The 19,278-nt window shown below is 37.8% G+C and overlaps 1 pseudogene; it reads right to left on the minus strand.

Annotated features, from left to right (window-relative positions):
• The window catches only part of LOC108541947 (cubilin-like), a 37,404-nt pseudogene extending 35,569 nt beyond the window's left edge, over positions 1–1,835 (minus strand).
• Between the last annotated feature and the right edge of the window lie 17,443 nt (positions 1,836–19,278).

Genomic DNA, 19,278 nt, shown 5'->3' on the forward strand with positions numbered 1-19,278 from the left:
TCTTTCTTTCTTTCTTTCTTTCTTTCTTTCTTTCTTTCTTTCTTTTTCTTTCTTTCTTTCCTTCTTTCTTTCTTCTTCCTTCCTTTCTTTCTTTCTTCTTCCTTCTTTCCTTTCTTTCTTCCTTTCTCTCCTTCTTTCTTTCTTAATTTCTTTCTTTCTTTCTCTTTCTTTCTTTCTTTCTTTCTTTCTTTCTTTCTTTCTTTCTTTCTTTCTTCTTTCTTGCTTTCTTTCTCTCTCTCTCTTTCTTTTTTTCTTTCTTCTTTTTTTCCTTTCTTTCTTTCTTCTAGACGAGGACTTTCTATGTTTTCCAGACTGTTCTTGTATTCTTGGGGTCAAGGAATCCTTCCACCTCAGCCTCTTGAGTAGCTGGGATTACAGGTGCATGCCATCATGCCCAGCTTAATTGGCTGATTTTTAATTCTTCAGTCCCTCTGTCTTCAGTCTCTGTCTTTGCACTGCACTAAAATTGATACAGTATATTTTTCTGTGCACTTGATATTAGGCTTTGGCTATACGACTTGCTTTAGACAGTGAGTATTAGTGGTCATGAAGCAGGCAGAGGCCTTAAACGTGCTTATGTTTTGTTCTTGTTTTTATTTTTGTCTAGGACTTTGTGCTCCCATGATCTGCTAAGATATCATGTCCTGAGTAACTGCTGGTTCAAAGAAAAAGTGGATTCATGTGGAGCAGACTTGAACCCGGACTCAACCTTACAGCCAATTACAGCCAACCTGCAGCCTGGAACAGTGGCAGGCAAGCTAGTCCGTGGACCCATAAGTGATAAAAACAAATGTTCATTATAAGACGCTGAATTTTGGATGGTTTGTTATGCAGCACTGTCATGGTAATAGCAGACTAATACACACACTAATATTAATAGCTGGTTTGAGCTATGAAATTATAATAGAGCTTATTGCTCAATTCATAAAATATACACACAGAATAAAGAAAATGGAGAAAAATTATCGTCAGATAATCCTGGCCAAAACAGTCAAATGTTTGAAGTGAGTATCATATTACATGAGTGAACAGGTATTTGTGTAGTGCAGGAAATAACAATTGCTCTAATTTTTCCACTTTAGTGCTTAAACATACACAACTGCTCTATGTAAAATGAAATGTAAGTGTATATGTCTAAACGTAAGGATCAATATTAACAAAAGAAGGGTTCTTTCCCAAAAGTAGCTATTGCCACATTACTCTTTCTGTGTTTCAATGGTAGAGGAATATAAACAAGGGCAACTTCTGTGATTCTGAAATGAAGTCCTATGCATTAGAAGGTCATATATATTTACTATACTGATATTTTGAAATTGCCTTTCTTTAATGTATAAGCCATCTTAACCTTGATATGTTTAGCATCATCAATTCATCATTTCCTCATTACTACACATTTTTGAACCCCCCAGATGGCTCGCTCTCATCCATCAGCACCTGCCTCATCAGGCAGGTGTGTCAGTCACTCTCTGATGATACACCCTGTGTCCAAGAACAAATGTCACTCTAAGTTTCTTTCCTAAATTGGAAATATCTCTGTCACACAAAAGAGCCATTTCTTCAGAGAAAGAAATATTGGAAGTATTACCCCATAATAAGCAGTGAGATCCAGGTCTAAATCTGCTTAATTAAAAGTCAGTAACTGAATCCTGAAGTATTACCTTCCAATGACTAAACCTCAGAGTGAAGCTCAAGCCAGGGTCAATCTGATAAGGGAAAAAAATAGTTACATTCTCTAGGGTAAAACATCTTGAAGGCTTCTGTGGAGTTAGATACATTTTTAAATTGTCATTTGGAGAACTGACATTTTTGTGGCTCACATTCCATGTAGCTGACATTTTATTGAGGTTGTCTAGATAGCATCTCTGCCTGTCTCTGGACGAACACTGCTGAGAAGGTGCACAGCAAGCTGTACAGGCAGATACTTACTGCCTTGACAGGCACTTTCCTATTTCCAGCAAGCCATCTGTGGCTTTAGGCTGCAGGTGAAGGAGGTTTTACTGGAAACTACAGGAAGCATAATCCAAAGGTATTTAAAGGTAGTGCCTTAGGGAAATGCGAGCACACCTAGACAGCCTCGTTTCTATCACACAGGGATTCAGGGCTAGAACAGCATTATTCTTTTTTGGAATCAGCCTTACTGTGGTTTTTAAAGCTGCAGATACACAATTGCCCCAAAGCAGTGTATTCATGTAAAAACATTCAACTAGGTTTCAGATGATCCTGTTTTGTCTTTTTTTCTAAAAGTAAACACTGTTTATTATTTTACTCCCTAACCTCTGGTTATGTATAATATTTATGTTACACAGGAAACATAAGCATAATATTTACGTTATACAGGAAAAAAATAGTAGTTTTGTAATGAGATTTTAATTGTTTTGTTTGTTTTAGTAGCTTCACTCAATTTGACTCACTTTAGTTATCCTAATTTGAAACCTAGCCTAAATTAAAATGTGTTTTAGTTTGGTAATATTTAGGATCATAAAACTAAAAGAATGGTAATTTACTAAAAGAAAGTTAATTTCAGCAAGCTAATTAGTAGCTATAGTTAATAGAAAAGAGCAATACCATACAAAGAACTTAGGAGAAGAAAATTTTATCATTATCCTTTAATTTATCTTGCATTATTTAGATATCACTGAAAATGCTCTATGTATACATCATTAGTCCCAGGGCATTTTATGAGAATCATTCTTTCCAACTTGGAAATTTAAAAAATAATTTACTAAGCAAAATGATACGATCATGTCAGTTGATGCTGAAAAAGGATTTGACAAAATCCAATGCACATTCATGATAAAAACTCTTGGCAAACTAGAAATAGAAGAGAAATTTCTTGACTGATGAAAACCACCTGCAAAAATCTACAGCTAACAGCATACTTAATGGTGAAATACTAAATGCTTTCTCCCTAAGATCAGGAACAAGGCAATGATATTTATTTCACACCCCTCTAACTCAACATAGTATTAGAATTCTTACCAGAATAAAGCAAGGAAAAATATAGAGAGAGACTGAAAAGGAAGAAATAAAATATTTTGCAAATTTAACTGTTATCTGCAGAAAATCCCAAGGAAGATAGAAAAATATTCTTAGAACAAATATGTGAGTTCAGCAAGAACTCAGGATAAAGGAACAATACACAAAAATCAATCAAATTTTAATATACTAACTGTTAACATGTAGAGAACAAAATTAAAAACAATACCATTTATAATCATTCCAAAAAATGAAATATTTAGGTATATACTTAATGAAGCATATACAGGCTTATGTGATGAAAATTACAAAATAATGAAATAAATAAAAGAAGGCCTAAATAAGTCTAGATACATACATGCTCATGGACTGGAAAACTCAACATAGTAAAGACATCAATTTTCCCCAAACTGATACATAGATTTAATGCAATTCCTATACAAATCTTAGCAAGGTTTTTCTGCAAACACAGCTGAATTTATTTTTATTTTTTATTTTTTAGGATAGGGTCTTGCTCTGTCACCCAGGCTGGAATGCAGTGGTGTGATCACAGTTCACTGCAACTTTGAACTCCCGGACTCAAGAGATCCTCTTGCCTTAGTCTCCCAGTTAACTAGGACCACAGGCAAGTGCCACCATGCCCAGCTAATTTTGTTATTTTTGGTGAAGACAGAGTCTTGCTATATTGCCCAGGCTAGTCTCAAACTCCTGGTGTCAAGGAATCCTCCCATCTTGACCTCCCAAAGCTCTGGGATTACAGGCATGAGACACTGCACCCAGACTTTATTTTAAAGTTTATATGGAAAGGCACAGGCTTTCAAATAGCTGAAACAATCTTCACAAAGAAAAATTAAGTGGGAGGAATCACTCCACCTGAAATTGAGGCTTACCATGTAGCTATAGCAATCAAGACAGTGTGATATTGGTGAGGAGTTAGACACATAATGGAATAGAATAGAGAACCCAGATACAGACCCATACAAATATGCCCAACAGATTTTTTTCAAAGGTGCCAAAACAATTCAATGAAGGAAGGACAGCCTTTTCAACCAATGGTGCTAGAGCAATTGAACATCCAGAGGCAAAAAATTGACTTCCACCTAAATCTCATATCTAAACCAAAGTGAACTCAAAATGGATCATAGAAACAAATGAAAAATGTAACATCATAAAACTTTTAGAAGAAAACAGCAGAAAAATCTCTGGGACCTTGGGGTAGGCAAAGAATTATTACATTTGGCACCAAAACTTAATCTATAAAAGAAAAAGTCAATAAATTGGACGTCAAAATTAAAAATTTTTGTTCAGTGAAACACCGATATAAGGCAAGAAAATGAAAAGGCAAGACATAGACTGGGAAATAACATTTGCAAACCACATACTGACAAAGGATCATTATTGAGAATAGATAAAAATCTCTCAAAACCTAACAGTAGAAAAATACACAATTAGAAAATGAGCAAAAGATATAAATATATATTTCACCAGAGAATGGATATACGGATGACAAAAAGGCACATGAAATTCTTCACCATTAGGGAAACATAAATTAAAACCACATGAGATGTTAAAACACACCTACCAGAATGTCTAAAATAAAATTAAATAACAACAACAGCAACAATAACAGTACTCTACAATGAGATGACCAGGGGAGGGATAGGGGGTTCCCAGTTATAGAAAGCAATGACTTCCTACTCAAAATAATACAGGCCAGAGCATGATGGAATAGCATTGTAAAGTCCTGAAAGAACATAAACTCCAAACTGGAACTCTATATTCAGAGAAAGAATCCAACAAAATTTAAGAAAATCAAGTCACTTTCGTAAAACAAAAACAAAGAACACATTTTACCAGAAGATCTCCAAAAAAAGAAACATAAAAGAGAGGTGTTCCAAAAGAAATAAATTGATCCCACATGGAAGTATAGAATTTCAGGAAGAAAAGAAAAAATAATAGCAATGGTAATTCTACATTATTAATAATTGTGTAAAACAACAAAAATGTTTTGTGTACCTAATAGGTATGTAGAATTAAAATACTTGACATATATAGCACAAAAGACAAGAAGTGGGTAAATGGGTTTAAAATGTTCCAAGATGCTTGCATTGGTTATAACATGACAAAAGTATTGATTTTAAATTAGATTCTAACATATCAAAGTTGAATATGGTAATCTCTAAGGTAAATACTGAAATAAGAGTAACAGGATGTGTAAGTAATAATTTTAAAAGGGGAGTAATAAAAAAGTGATTAATTTTAAAAAGAAAAGATAGTTAAAGGAACATAAAAAGAGGTGGGACAAACAAAACACAAATAGTAGAAAGGTCTATTTAGAACTAATAATGTTAGCAATTTTATCAGATATAAACGCATTAAATTCTCCAATTGAAAGACACAGCCAAACAAAAGTCAAATATAATCTTCAGGATAGAGAAAAGTTGAAAATAAAAGGGTTTAAACATATGTCACGCAAATATGAACCAAAAGAGAGCTATGGAAGTTATACTAAATCAGAACAAGTAGAAATTAAGGCAAGAAGCATTTAAAAACGTTGTTACATAATGGTATGAGTCAATCTACCAGAAAGATATGATAATTACAAATGTATATGTGCCACACTGGCTTCAAAATTAAAAAGAGCAAAACTCTAGCCAAGATGATTCTACTGATCTTCTAACTCTCTTATCTGACTACCTACTGAACACTAGCTGGATATCCTAAAGGCATCAGATTCTCCAGACAAAACCTAAAGTTTTATTATTTTATTCTGCAAAGCGCTGTCCTCTCTTAGTAATTTTCTATTTGAATGAGGGTGTCACAAGATATTGTCCAGAAACTTTAGGAGCATTATTATTTCTTTTTCCCAAGCCGCCTCTTTCAAATGGAACACTGTGTTATTGATTCAATGTCTTGAGGATTTCTCCTTTCAGTCCCTTTCTTTCTTTTCATAGTTCCACTGCTCTTAGCATCCCATGCCTAAACTATTGCAGTGCTTTCCTAACTTTTTCCCTGGACTGCTGCTCCAAAACATCATGCCCATGGTGCCAGGATGTGCTTTCTAAAATAAATCTGACTAGATCATAGCACTCTCCAGCTCAAAACAATTATGGGCTCACCTTTGCACATGATACAGAGCCCTGAGTTTCACTCTGTCACCCAGGCTGGAGTGCAGTGGTGTGATCTCAGCTCACTGCAACCTCCACCTCCCAGGTTCAAGCGATTCCCCTGCTTCAGCTGCCTGAGTAGCTGGGACTACAGGTGCGTGCCACCACGCCCAGCTGATTTTTGTATTTTTTGGTAGAGATGAGGTTTCACCATGTTGGCCAGGCTGGTCTCAAACTCCTGACCTCAGGTGATCTCCCTGCCTCGGCCTCACAAAGTGTTGGGATTACAGGGGTGAGCCACCATGCCTGACCAATGAATACCTTATCATCCTTCCAAAGTAATACTATTTATATCTAAAAATTCTTGCTTGCTAAATGAGTGACAAGTATTTTCTAATTTAATCATCACTGAACCCTATATGGTTGTTACTATTAGTGTACTCTTTTTACAGATAAAAAAAAATCAAGACCCAGAGTGGATAGGTAAATTGTCCAAGGTCAACCTCAATGAGATGTACAAACTGAATATGAATCTGGGATGTGATGTTCCAAGTTTAACTTCTTACCCATTGCACCGTAATTCAGGACTCACATTCTCTGAGGTGGATCCTCTAACAATCCTGTGTCCTTACTTCCACCAAATATCCAAGTACCATAGATCCTTCTTTTGTGTTTCCAGTGCCCTTTGCAAACACTTCCGTTAAAAAGCATCCCTGGGGTCCGGGTGCAGTGGCTCATGCCTGTAATTCCAGCACTTTGGGAGGCTGAGGCAGGTGGATCACAAGGTCAGGAGTTCCAGACCAGCCTGACCAACATGGTGAAACCCTGTCTCTACTAAAAATACAAAAATTAGCCAGGTGTGGTGATGCGCACCTGTAGTCCCAGCTACTCAGGAGGCTGAGGCAGAATTGCTTGAACCTGGGAGAAGGAGGTTGCAGTGAGCCGAGATCACACCATTGCACTCCAGCCTGGGCAACAGAGCAAGACTCCATCTCAAAAAAATAAAAAATAAAGCATCCCTGGGCATTTTTTTATCAATTCCCACAGAGGCAATGAAGGCTTATTAAGAAAATCATGAGTTGGGGGACTGTCAAACCTAGTTCAAAGCTTGGCTTTACCTCTTACAAACCCTTTGACCATAGATAAATTACTTAATCTCTTAAATTATTATTTCTTCCTTTGTAAAATGGGGTAATTCTTGTCTCATGGGGTAGTTCTGAGGATTAGATGAAGTAGTATACATCAAGCAGCTCATGCTACATCTTGTAGGGCACAGTCTTGAGGACAGGCAGTCATTTTCACGATGCCCTGGGATTTCCTGACAAGTCTTTACTTGTGAGCAAGCAAAATGTACAGCTACCGCATAAACAGACTTTCCATATATTAGTATGAGGAGAACACAGTCACACTATTTTGTTTCCTAACAATTCATTTATAACAAAAGAATCTTTTAAAATTTTTATTGCTGACTACATATATTTTGTTTTTCCTTCCTGGGAATACTATATCAAAGCCAGGCTGATCTGAGTAAGGATGATGATTATTATAGGAAAATTATGGGTAATTTAACCCAAAATAACCAGTTACCTGCAATAAAACTAGGTTGTTTCTTGTGTTTTAGATTACACAAAATAAGTGCTTCTTCCCAGCACTTGTTCCCTTCAATGTTTTTCAAAATGTTATCTTATAATTTAACATTAACTCAATTTTATTACTTAGTTTGGTCTCCACAATACCATCTGGTTTTACTTTCACAAGGACAGCCCCACCCTTCAAGACCAGGAAGGACAATCTAGTCATCGGTGGGGGCACAGACTCAGGTGTTGAAATATATTTATTAAGAACCTTTCCTTTCTTCTTGCTGATTTGGTATTTAACTCCCGTCTACTTGCTTTTGCAAAGCTTTGGTGAACTAAGTATTTGTCGGTTTCTTTGTCCTGATCCCACATTCTCAGTTCAGCAAAAAACCTTTCCCCATAAAACTCACAAAGAATAACCTGAAGATAACCTTGTCTTTAGTATCATCCCCAAGGGAAGTCTAATCACCAGTGAAAGGTACAGGGCTTAAAAGGGCGGAAATAAGCTTAGTTGGGTTTTCTTTGAATGGATTTACAGTTTCAGCTCATCTCATTCTCAGACTTCATCAAGGGAGCAAATGACATTAGGAAACCAGAAAAATAACATGCCTTGGTTGCTTTCAAGTAATTGAAAGCAATTATTTACTTTTTTTTGACTCCCATTATTACTAAATTGAGTTATTTGATCAGTGATTTATTGAATTATTCAAGTTATAATTCAACTTCTTTATTACATTTGTACTTCTAACAGCAATGTGAGCTGACAGCTTCAATCAGGCTGCTGACAGGTACCTAGAGACACATACACATATATTTTAATGCCATTTAATTTTAAAAGTTTATTCTTGTATTGGTTAGCTATTTTAGAATGCCTCACAAAGTTTAAATTTAACATAAAATCCAGGAAAATTAAAAATAGCTGGAAGCAGAAGTCTGAATTGGACTTGTTAGGTTTTTTCTGTTCTTTGTGACCACATTTTCCATCTTTGTGGCCCTAGACTCTCTTCAGCTTTCTCTGTCTCCTTCTTTCTTTCTTCTCTGTTTCCTTCTCTTTTTTTCAACTCCTTCAACTTCCTCCTGCCACTCCCATTGCCTTCCTTGAACATGTTTGAGAGACATTTTCCAGATGTTTAAGATAACAGGCAAAAATCCACAGGTGAGAAACACAGATGACCCAAATATTGAATGTGATCTGGTATTCCTAATTCTCTGAGGATGAAAGTGAGTCAATTTACCTCCCTGTGTAGAGCTTAACCAGCAGTTTTATATACCAGGATTGAATTTTGAGATTGAGCTGAATCTAGATTAAAATCTAATGTATACTATGCAGTATATTATTATTTCTCATTATAAAATATGATTTTTGAAGTAGGCACAATTTATCCATTTATTCTGTAAATCACTCATATGGACAACATTGATGGAGTAAAAAATTATGTACCAGGCCTCTGCAAGGCCTGAGGATTTAATCAGAATGTAGTTTTTGATTTCAGATTTAGGTTATGAAATGTACTTTAGGATTTGAGGGTTAAGTGTCACTGCAAAGTGGGTAGGGATGAACAAGAAATCATTGTAGCATGACATGGTCCTGTTGAGAATGTTGATCCCTGCCCACCCCACCCTCAGCCATCCCCTAACCTTAGCAATAGGGTCAGGGGGAGGGGCTTGAAAATTTGGGACTTCAATATTACTTTCTAATGCATGGATTCTTTCACTCTGACAGCTAAGGTGCTTTCCAGAAAGTATCTGCTTCATCCCCATCACATTCTTAAAAGATAAACGGTTGTGATATTTCAAACTGATCAGTTTTTTAGATAAAAATTGATTTCCAAAGTGTTATAGATCTTTTCTAAAGCCATATCACCAGGCAATGACATCAATCAGCTCTTTCCATCTGGCCATATTACTTTTTTTGTTTTGTTTTGTTTTTGAGACAGAGTTTCGCTCTTGTTCCCCAGGCTGGAGAGCAATGGTGCAACCTCAGGTCGGTGCAACCTCGAGTCACTGCAACCTCTGTCTCCCGGGTTCAAGTGATTCTCCTGACTCAGCCTCCCAAGTAACTGAGTTTACAAGCATGCGCCACCACGCCCAGCTAATTTTTTGTATTTTTAGTAGAGACCAAGTTTCACCATGTTGGCCAGGCTGGTCTCGAACTCCTGACCTCAAGTGATCTGCCTGCCTCGGCCTCCCAAAGTGCCAGCATTACAGGCATGAGCCACTGCGCCTGGCCTGTCTGGCCATATCTCTACATTTGTTGGACTGTAATTCATTCTGTCCTTGTTACATATATGCTTGGGTATTTTTGCCTTGGACTCTTAGCAAAGGTTTCTGAGTCTGACCTTAATGGAACCTGACTCATCCTCCACATGACAAATACCCAAGGTAGAGGAAGACAGACAGTGGCCCTCCTCAGCAGCACGTGTGCTCTGGGCAACAGAGACTGCCTGGGAGCTTTGAGTCCAGCCACTGCTTCCGGCTTGTCCTGAGGGTGCATCTTCCCCACCTGTCCTCCTGTGCTGTCCTGCAGGGGGCACTCCTCACTGTCTTCTTAGCAACTCACTAATTGAGATACCTGCAGACCTCACATCTAGTAGAGCCAAGTTCTATTTTTACACTGAAGTTTCGCTGAAGTGTTATAGAATACACCATTTTAGAAAAAAAGTGAGACAACGAAGGTACTGCACAGTACATAAATAAGTTCACTGAAAGCCCCTAATCTAATCCTACATGTAGAAGAAGTTTGGTGTGTAGTGTGATGAGCATATTGCGAATAGACTGAGCAACTCTCTGGTAAGAGACCCATTTGGGAAGAAGAACATGGAGTCTCTGATGGTTAAAAACACGTTTGCAAGTGTGAAGTGCTTTGTGCGGGACACACATAAGTAGAGTCAAGGCTGGAGCTGACTCTACTGGTAAAGGAAGGTGCAGCAACTAATCTAGCAGAAGTTAACAGAACAAAAGGCACTTAAAAGTATCTGTTCTGCCTACAGGCCATGCCCACTTAGCCAAATCCATAGAACCAACAGCTTTTTAAACTTTATAGGATCATAGAAGCCATTGACAGTCTGATGCAAACTATGAACTTGGTTAAGAAAAATGCTCAGATTTGCAGATTATTTCAGAGTTTCACAGATTGCTGCAGCCCAGTGTGATCATTTTGCTTGTTGTCAGCCATTCATTTATTCAATTATTCATACCGCGTTGAAGCACATGGGAGAAACAAACAGGCACAATTCCACTGCAGTTAGAGATCAGCTCCTGCTTGCCAAATGTGCTTTCTCCTTACCTCACATCCCATGCACATGGGCCTCCAGCGGCAGAAATTCCATGGAAAAAGGAGACCCAATTTCACTACATATTTAGTATTTAGCAACTAGGGGATAGTTCTCCCAAATTTGCTGTGACTCACTAGCAATACAAATATAACAAATGCACATGATGAAATTAACCTAATAGTCACATAATTATATAAGCCAGTCTCTTTGTCGACTCCTGAAAAATGGAAGCAGGTGTACATAAAGCATTGTCAACTGTATAATGTAAATAGCAAATCTGCAAAACCCTACTTAGTGTTTTAGTTAAGATCGAAACAGAAATGTCATAGACTAACATGGTCTCCTCTTCACATCAATTATTTACAAAGTGAAGATACTGTTTTCCGGGCTGAACAGTCTTGTAAATGAAAATTCACTATCTGGTCCACAAAGTTAGTTTCCCTCTCTTTAGGGGAAAGGCAGGGTTGTTTTACATAAATGAGTTGGAGGTAAAGGGGCACCTTATTAGCCAAGTTTAAGTGTTTTCATCTAGTTCTATAACTAAAAGACCCTATAAACCCTATAATCAGAGCTATTCTTATTGTTCCTTCCTCCTTTCCTCACCACAAACAACAAAAATTAAAATGAAACAAAATTTAAAAGTTAGGCAGAATGATCAATAAACTTGTCAATGTGATCTCGAAATCTTTGTAAGAGCACTGCAAAGCAAAATTACAATACTCAGGTTTTTCACTTAAGCATTACCATCAAGGAGTAGTTACAATGACTTCTTAAGTATTTCCAAGTGACTGATGGCATCTATACAGATGAAAAAGAGGTAACAATCATATTCATGAAATATAGGGGTAACACAACACTGGCAAGGAATTCTGTTTTTGCATTCTTCACTTAAACCTTTTCTCTAACTGTGGCCAGAGGAAAACAGTAAGTGACTGTAATTGTTCAATGACTCATGCATAGACAATGCTTCTGACAGTGTAAGATTTTTCCTTCTGTTAAATCACAATAAGTCTAAAAATGTATTCTTTGTGGCTCGGAAAGACACAGTAATTTAATGAAGCTAGGGAACGCTGGCTCACTTGAGGAGCTTCATGCAGACGACAGCAGTGAGAAGAGTGTTAACACAGTGATTACCATTTTCTTGTGAGAATATATTAGGAAAAAGAAAAACAATTTGAAAGGTAGCAAAGCAAATGCAGACACACGCCATTTGGTCTAAAATCTGTGCTAAAGGCAAGAATATATCCCTTTTTTGTGCAAAAAAAAGAAATCTCCAAAGGAAAATTAATTTTTCTTTCAAAATAGCCCTGTGTCTTTTGTATGCTATTTCACTTACACGATTCTATCAAGGCAACGCTCTCTGACTGCCCGTGAGACTTGCTTTCAAGTCACTGTTGAGACAGCTAAGTAGGAAAAGCGGCAAAGGGATTTCCTGATACAATTTGTCATGAGGTGTGTGGTTTACTGGGAAGCCTTCAAAACACAGTGTCTAATTGCTTTCCTCAAGAAATGCATAAAAATTTTCATATGCCCAATATCAAGAAGTTGAAGGTAAATTCTGCTTTGCATCAGAGAAATGAAGTTTATCCACACTATGGGAGAAAGAGAAAGAGTTTGAAAAGTGAATCAGGATTATTATTACAGAAAGCTGCCTGGATTTTTTTGAGTATTCACAGAATATGAGATTTGTTTGGAGAGCTATGCATTTTTAGCACATTAATCACATCTGTATTCAAATGGAAAAGGATCAAAATACTTTCCAGAGTAGAATATTAATGATCTTAGACTGTGCCACTCATTTTAAATTATTCAAAGTTCTGAGTTAATTTGATCTGGGTGATTATTTCTCACATGCAGTGTTTGATGTTGATAATTTATTTCTCACATGCAGTGTTTGATGTTGATAATTTATTTCTCATATGCAGTGGGAGTAATCTGGGGCATATTTTCAGTTTATCCTCACACGTAACTTTACCTGTTCCGCCTACATCACGCTCTCCAGCCCAAATTCCTTCTCAAGCATCAGCTTCCAACTAAACAGCTCCATTTAGACAGGTCTTCCAACCTAAAATACCCCAAATTAAATATAACATTTCTCCCTTAAATCATAGTCTCCTAAGGCACCACCATCCAACAAATTACCTATAGAAAGTCATCCTCAATACACATCCTCATTAAAATATCGTCAGAGTCCAAACACCATGCTTCCAATGTATCCTACCTTCCATCTCTCAGATTTCTGCCATTCCTTTTATCTGTTTTCCCTCTGTATTCGTTCAAGGCTTTGACATTTCCCATCAATATTTCTATCATAAGCTTCTTCCTTCCCAGGTTATAGGTTCTTCACACCTTCCTCCAACACGCTACCAAAGTTATCCTTTTTTTTTTTTTTTTTTTTTTTTGAGACAGAGCCTCACTCTGTCCCCTAGGCTGGAGTGCAATGGCATGATCTCGGCTCACTGCAACCTCCACCTCCTGGGTTCAAGTGATTCTCCCGCCTCAGCCTCCCAAGTAGCTGGGATTACAGGCCACAATGCCCTTCCCAGCTACTTTTTGTATTTTTGCAGAGAAGGGGTTTTGCCATGTTGGCCAGGCTGGTCTTGAACTCCTGACCTCAGGTGATCTACCTGCCTTGGCCTCCCAAAGTGCTGGGATTACAGGCATGAGCCACCGCGCCCAGCTGATAAAGTTGGCACAGGCAATGGGGCTTTCTTTCTTGGCCCTTGTCTGCATTTAGGCTCAACTTATACCATTTCTACAGGTGATAAAACGAGCCTCGGGTCTTTTTTGAGTGTGATTGTGTAGAAAGACTTTGTCTTTTTATGCTGGAGAGGTACATTTATTGAGTGATTTTTTACAACAATAAAATATGTCATACATAATTTTTAAAACCAAGCCTTTACATGGCATATTCTTCTAAGCTTCAGTGAAAAGCAACTATAGTCAGGTGGGGAAAAAATGAATAAAGCAGAAAGGTAACAGTCCTGAAAAATAGATTTACATGTCCAGAATTCTTACCCCAATGACTGCCGAAAAGATATCTTCCAGCTTCTTGCTGTTTGAAATGAATCTGTCTTGAACACAAGGAGCATACTCTTATTGTGGCTCTTCACATTTGGTGGGCGCTTGGAACCACATAATTTGCCAAGAAGCAGATCGCTGGTATTGGCACCATCATTAATTGCCAGATAGTCATGGGAGCAGGAGGTGGAAGGAACCAGATCAAAATCTCTGAACCTGTGAAATGTATCTTTTTAATACTGATGTTTCCATTTGGACGTCTACTAAATTGTAGCTTTAGCTCTTGCAAAAAAATGACAAGGAAAAAACTAACAGCAGAGCATTCAAGCCTCATTCGATAGGAAATATTAGAAATCAGACAGTACCTTACTGATCAGTTCAAAAGTTTAGCCAAATTTGTTTTAGTAATTACAATACACCAAAACTGTGATAGCAGCTGGGGATGTCAAGGTGAGTAAGACACAGTCTTAGGACTTCAAGGAATTCACAGTCTATGGCATATTAAAGTCTATCTGAGATCAAGTTTTGAAAAGTTGAACTGATATTTATTATCCCAGCAACACTTCAGGTTTTAGGTCTCTTTAAAATATGGTATTTACTCTTCCCTTTTTATTTTATGAGATGAAGTAGAACTTACGGAAAGCGTACTAATATAATAGAAGAAATGCTGGTTTTAGAATCATAGCTCCATTCTCCTTCTCACAGTCTCATTTCCCTCTTTTAAAATGGAGTTTCTATTAAGGTCAGGTGAAAAACAAGAAATTAACATATAAGATCCCTGTGGTGGTCACTGACACTTCTGCACATGGTTCCAGCTCTCTGCCTCCCCAGCACTGGTAGGATTGCCCTAGGTGCACACTTTGAGGTTTGGCATGGCTGCTAGGAGTTGCTTTGACCACAGAAAGGTAAGCAGGAGGGATACATATTACTTTATGGAAGAAGTTTTACAAATGACTACTTGCTTTTCCACATTGCCTTCCCACTGCAGTGATGATCATGGAAGCAAATGTAAAAATGAAGCTTCTATCAGTCTGGGTTGTTGAATGACCATGATGAGCAGAGTTTCCATGCCAGGCCACACTGAACATACTCATTTAAATGAGAAATAAACTTGTTGAGTTAAGCTGCTATGCCGTGGGGTTGTTTGTTACCATGCATAACCTATCCTGACAGATGCTTTTCTCTGTCATATATAGTGTTTAATTTAGGCCTTACTCTTGGTCATTTGAAATAACAATTTCCAGAGTTCCTGAACAAGCAAGGCTTCCTACATGGTTTTACTTTAGAGTTTTATGGTGGGTTTATTATAGCTTATTTTTTAAACTTGTTTAAATTATTTGTCATCTTGTCCTCATTTTTGTAGGTTCTTCTGCTTTTCCTTTTCTCTCTCTCTCTCTCTCTTTTTTTTTTTTTTTTTTTTTTTTTTGAGATGGAGTCTTACTCTGTTGCCCAGGCTGCAGTGTAGTGGTGCAATCTCAGCTCACTGCAACCTTCACCTCCCAGGTTCAAGCAATTCTCTTGCCTCAGCCTCCAAAATAACTGGGATGACAGGTATGTACCACCACGCCCAGCTATTTTTTGTAATTTTTTTTTGTTAGAGATGGGGTTTCCGCCACGTTGGCTAGGCTGGTCTTGAACTCCTGACCTCAGGTGATCCACCTGCCTCTGCCTTCCAAAGTGCTGGGATTACAGGCATGGGTCACTAGGCCCAGCCTGCTTTTTCAATTTATTTTTGCCAGTAGCTCTAATAAATATTCTATAATATGGAATAATTTTGAAAATATATAATAAGTTGTCCCTTGAGATAGCTAAATACTTATTGTAATGATACTACGATTGGTCAAAATATGCTTGGAAATAATATCTGGACTTTTTATTATTATTATTATACTTTAAGTTCTAGGGTACATATGCACAGCGTGCAGAATTGTTACATATGTATACATGTGCCGTGTTGATTTGCTGCACACATTAACTCGTCATTTACATTAGGTATTTCTCCTAATGCTCTCCTTGCCCATCTCCGCACCCCACGACACGCCCCAGTGTGTGATGGTGATGTTCCCTGCCCTGTGTCCAAGTGATCTCATTGTTCAATTCCCACCTATGAGTGAGAACATGTAGTGTCTGGTTTTCTCTCCTTGTGATAGTTTGCTCAGAATGATGGTTTCCAGCTTTATCCATGTTGCTACAAAGGACATGAACTCATCCTTTTTTATGGCTGCATAGTATTCCATGGTGTATATGTGCCACATTTTCTTAATCCAGTTTATTATTTATGGACATTTGGTTGTTTCCAAGTCTTTGCTATTGTGAACAGTGCCACAATAAACATACGTGTGCATGTGTCTTTATAGTAGCATGGTTTATAATCCTTTGGATATATACCCAGTAATGGGGTCACTGGGTCAAATAGTTCTAGATCCTTGAGGAATCGCTACACTGTCTTCCACAATGGTTGAACTAGTTTACACTCCCACCAACAGTGTAAAAGTGTTCCTATTTATCCACATCCTCTCCAGTACCTGTTGTTTCCTGACTTTTAATGATCACCATTCTAAATGGTGTGAGATAGTATCTCATTGTGGTTTTGATTTGCATTTCTCTGATGACCAGTGATGATGAGTATTTAGCCATCACAAGGGACAACTTCAAAAAAGGCAGTACTCTTTTGGATATAGAAGTTTTCATATGTTAGTTAAAAATTAGTCATATTATTTTGTAATATTCATCATTTTATAAATTTAACAAGATGAACAGTAACTTCCTAATTCATCGCCTCCATGTGGGGTCTTTTTGTAAACCATAGAATATTGTGTATTGGTAATGATTAAATTCATTTGCGATGGCCTATTTCTCAGATGTGCTCTCTTCATATCATCTTCTGGTTTAGTTTCATTCAATTACGTTTATTTCTAAAGTGTGCTCCTTGAAACACTAGGTCCATAAGATCAAGCACAAGTACTGTACTGAAATACATTTAAGAAAGGTAGCCTACTGTATTCCCTCTTGGATTTTCACAATGCATATAAACACACCAACAGCACACACTAAAAAGAAAATATATAATAAATGCTTCCTTTTAACAGCCTTGAGAAAAAAAATTGTTAATTTTTTTTCTAAAAGGTTTTGGTTGGTTGAAGATTTTCAAACTGATGATGAGGAGGGGGGTGAAAAATTATTGATTTTCTTTTACCACATGTAATATTTAATGTTATTGTAAAAGATCAGGGAAGAACAATAGCTAGATAATTTCTAACAACACTGCATTCATTTTAATTCTCAACAGACAACATATTTATTTTCCACAATAAGAATCCACAAAGAAAGATAAAATCTCAGTTTCTAAGAGGACTTAAATCTGCTTTGGCTTTTATTTTACATAATTTTCCTAGGAGAGCACAGAAGAGATCTGAAAAAGCCCATTGACATAAAAATTTGTGTAGCCAGAATCTTTGAGAGCCTTTTATTAATATCTGCATCTTCTACCACACCTGGAATCTTATTTGTTTCACAGAATGTAGGCTCTTAGTTCACAATAAATAATTCTCTAAACCTGCAGACGTAGGCTGGGTACAGTGGCTTACACCTGTAATCCCAGCACTTTGGGAGGCCAAGGCAGGTGGATCACTTGAGGTCAGGCGTCCAAGACAAGCCTGGCCAACATGGCAAAGCCCCATCTCTACCAAACATACGTATACAAAAAAAATCAGCCAGGCTGGTGGCACACACCTGTAGTCCCAGCTACTCAGGAGGCTAAGGTGGGAGGATCGCTTGAACCGGAGAGGTGGAGGTTGCAGTGAGGCAAGATCACGCCACTGAACTCCAGCCTGGGTGACAGAGTGAGACCTTGTCTCAAATAAATAAATAAATTAATTAATTACTTAATTAATAAGTAAAATAAAATAAAATAAACATGCAGACATAAATTTGATTATGGTGAGCTCTAGGATCCAGGCTGAAAACTGAAAAAATATATTTAGATTATATGTATATATACACACACACATATATATATATATATAGAGAGAGAGAGAGACAGAAAAAGGGAGAATATATAACATACCTGTATGAGTTGGTGGGAATGTTTGTGTTCCCCTAAATTCATATGTTCCCTAAGCTAATGGTATTAAGAGGTGGGGTCTTTGGGAGGTGATTAGGTCATGGGGGAGGAGCCCTCACAAATGGGATTAGAGCTTTTACAAAAGAGACCCGCGAGAGAGCCCTTATCCTTTCCATTTCATGAAGACACAGCAAGAAAGTGCCTTCTATGAGCCAGAAAACAGGAGCTCACTAGGCATTGAATCTGTCTTGACCTTGGACTTTTGCAGCCTTCTGTTGTTTATAAGCCACCCAGTTTATGGTATTTTGTTAAAGCAATCTGAACAGAACAAGGCAATAATCCTACACATGTAAGAAACAGATAGTGAGTCACAGCAGCAAACAGCTCACCGTTACGCTTCCATGCCTGGGCAGGCGTACTTCACAGGCCTCCTGCTCCTGCCCATCTGACAGTTTTTGTTCTTTTGTCCCCAGTACCTAAAGGATACTCTGTTTTCCCACAAATAGTCCAGGTGGGAGCCGCAGTTTTCTTTGAGGTCCAGCCTGTAGAACACTTACTGACTGATACAGGAACCAACTCAGGCTTGATGAGAGATGTCTTTCAGTTTGAGAGCCAACTGATACATGAGGTCTTTGGAAGTAAACTGCAGGGAGTACAGGATCTTTAGGGCAGAAAATGTTAACAGACAAATAGAGGGGAGGTAGGTAGGTGTGGTCTTAGCTCATCAGGCTTCTATATGCAAAGTCCTATATGGCCATGAACTCTATTACCTTTCAGAGTTTCCCACCACATGCCGCATATCACTGAAATAGGTGTCAGGTGAAAACAGTCTTGAACTTTATCATGCTGGAGAATGGGAGATGCGTTGCCCTCATCAGTCTTGTTGGGAATAGGTAAGACTGGGGAGAAAATTGACCAAGGATGCAAGCCATCTCTTATAGCATCAGTTTAGAGGTGGTCTGATACAGGAATAAAAATAGATTTCTTAAGTAGTTAGAAAATGTATCCTTTGAGGCCTGGCGTGGTGGCTCATGCTGATAATCCTAGCACTTTGGGAGGCTGAGGCGGGCGATCACTTGAGGTCAGGATCACTTGACATGTTAGCCAGACTAACATGCACTCCAGCCTGGGTCACAAAGTGAGACTTTGTCTCAAAATAAATAAATAAATAAATAATAAAAAAGAAGAAAATGTATCATTTGAGGACAGTTTCGGTAAACACTGAGGACTTGGTGTTTGGAGGAAGCCTGGCATGAATT

The sequence above is a fragment of the Rhinopithecus bieti genome, unplaced genomic scaffold (assembly GCF_001698545.2).
Source record: "Rhinopithecus bieti isolate Rb0 unplaced genomic scaffold, ASM169854v2 scaffold_20310, whole genome shotgun sequence".
Taxonomy (NCBI): Eukaryota; Metazoa; Chordata; class Mammalia; order Primates; family Cercopithecidae; genus Rhinopithecus; species Rhinopithecus bieti.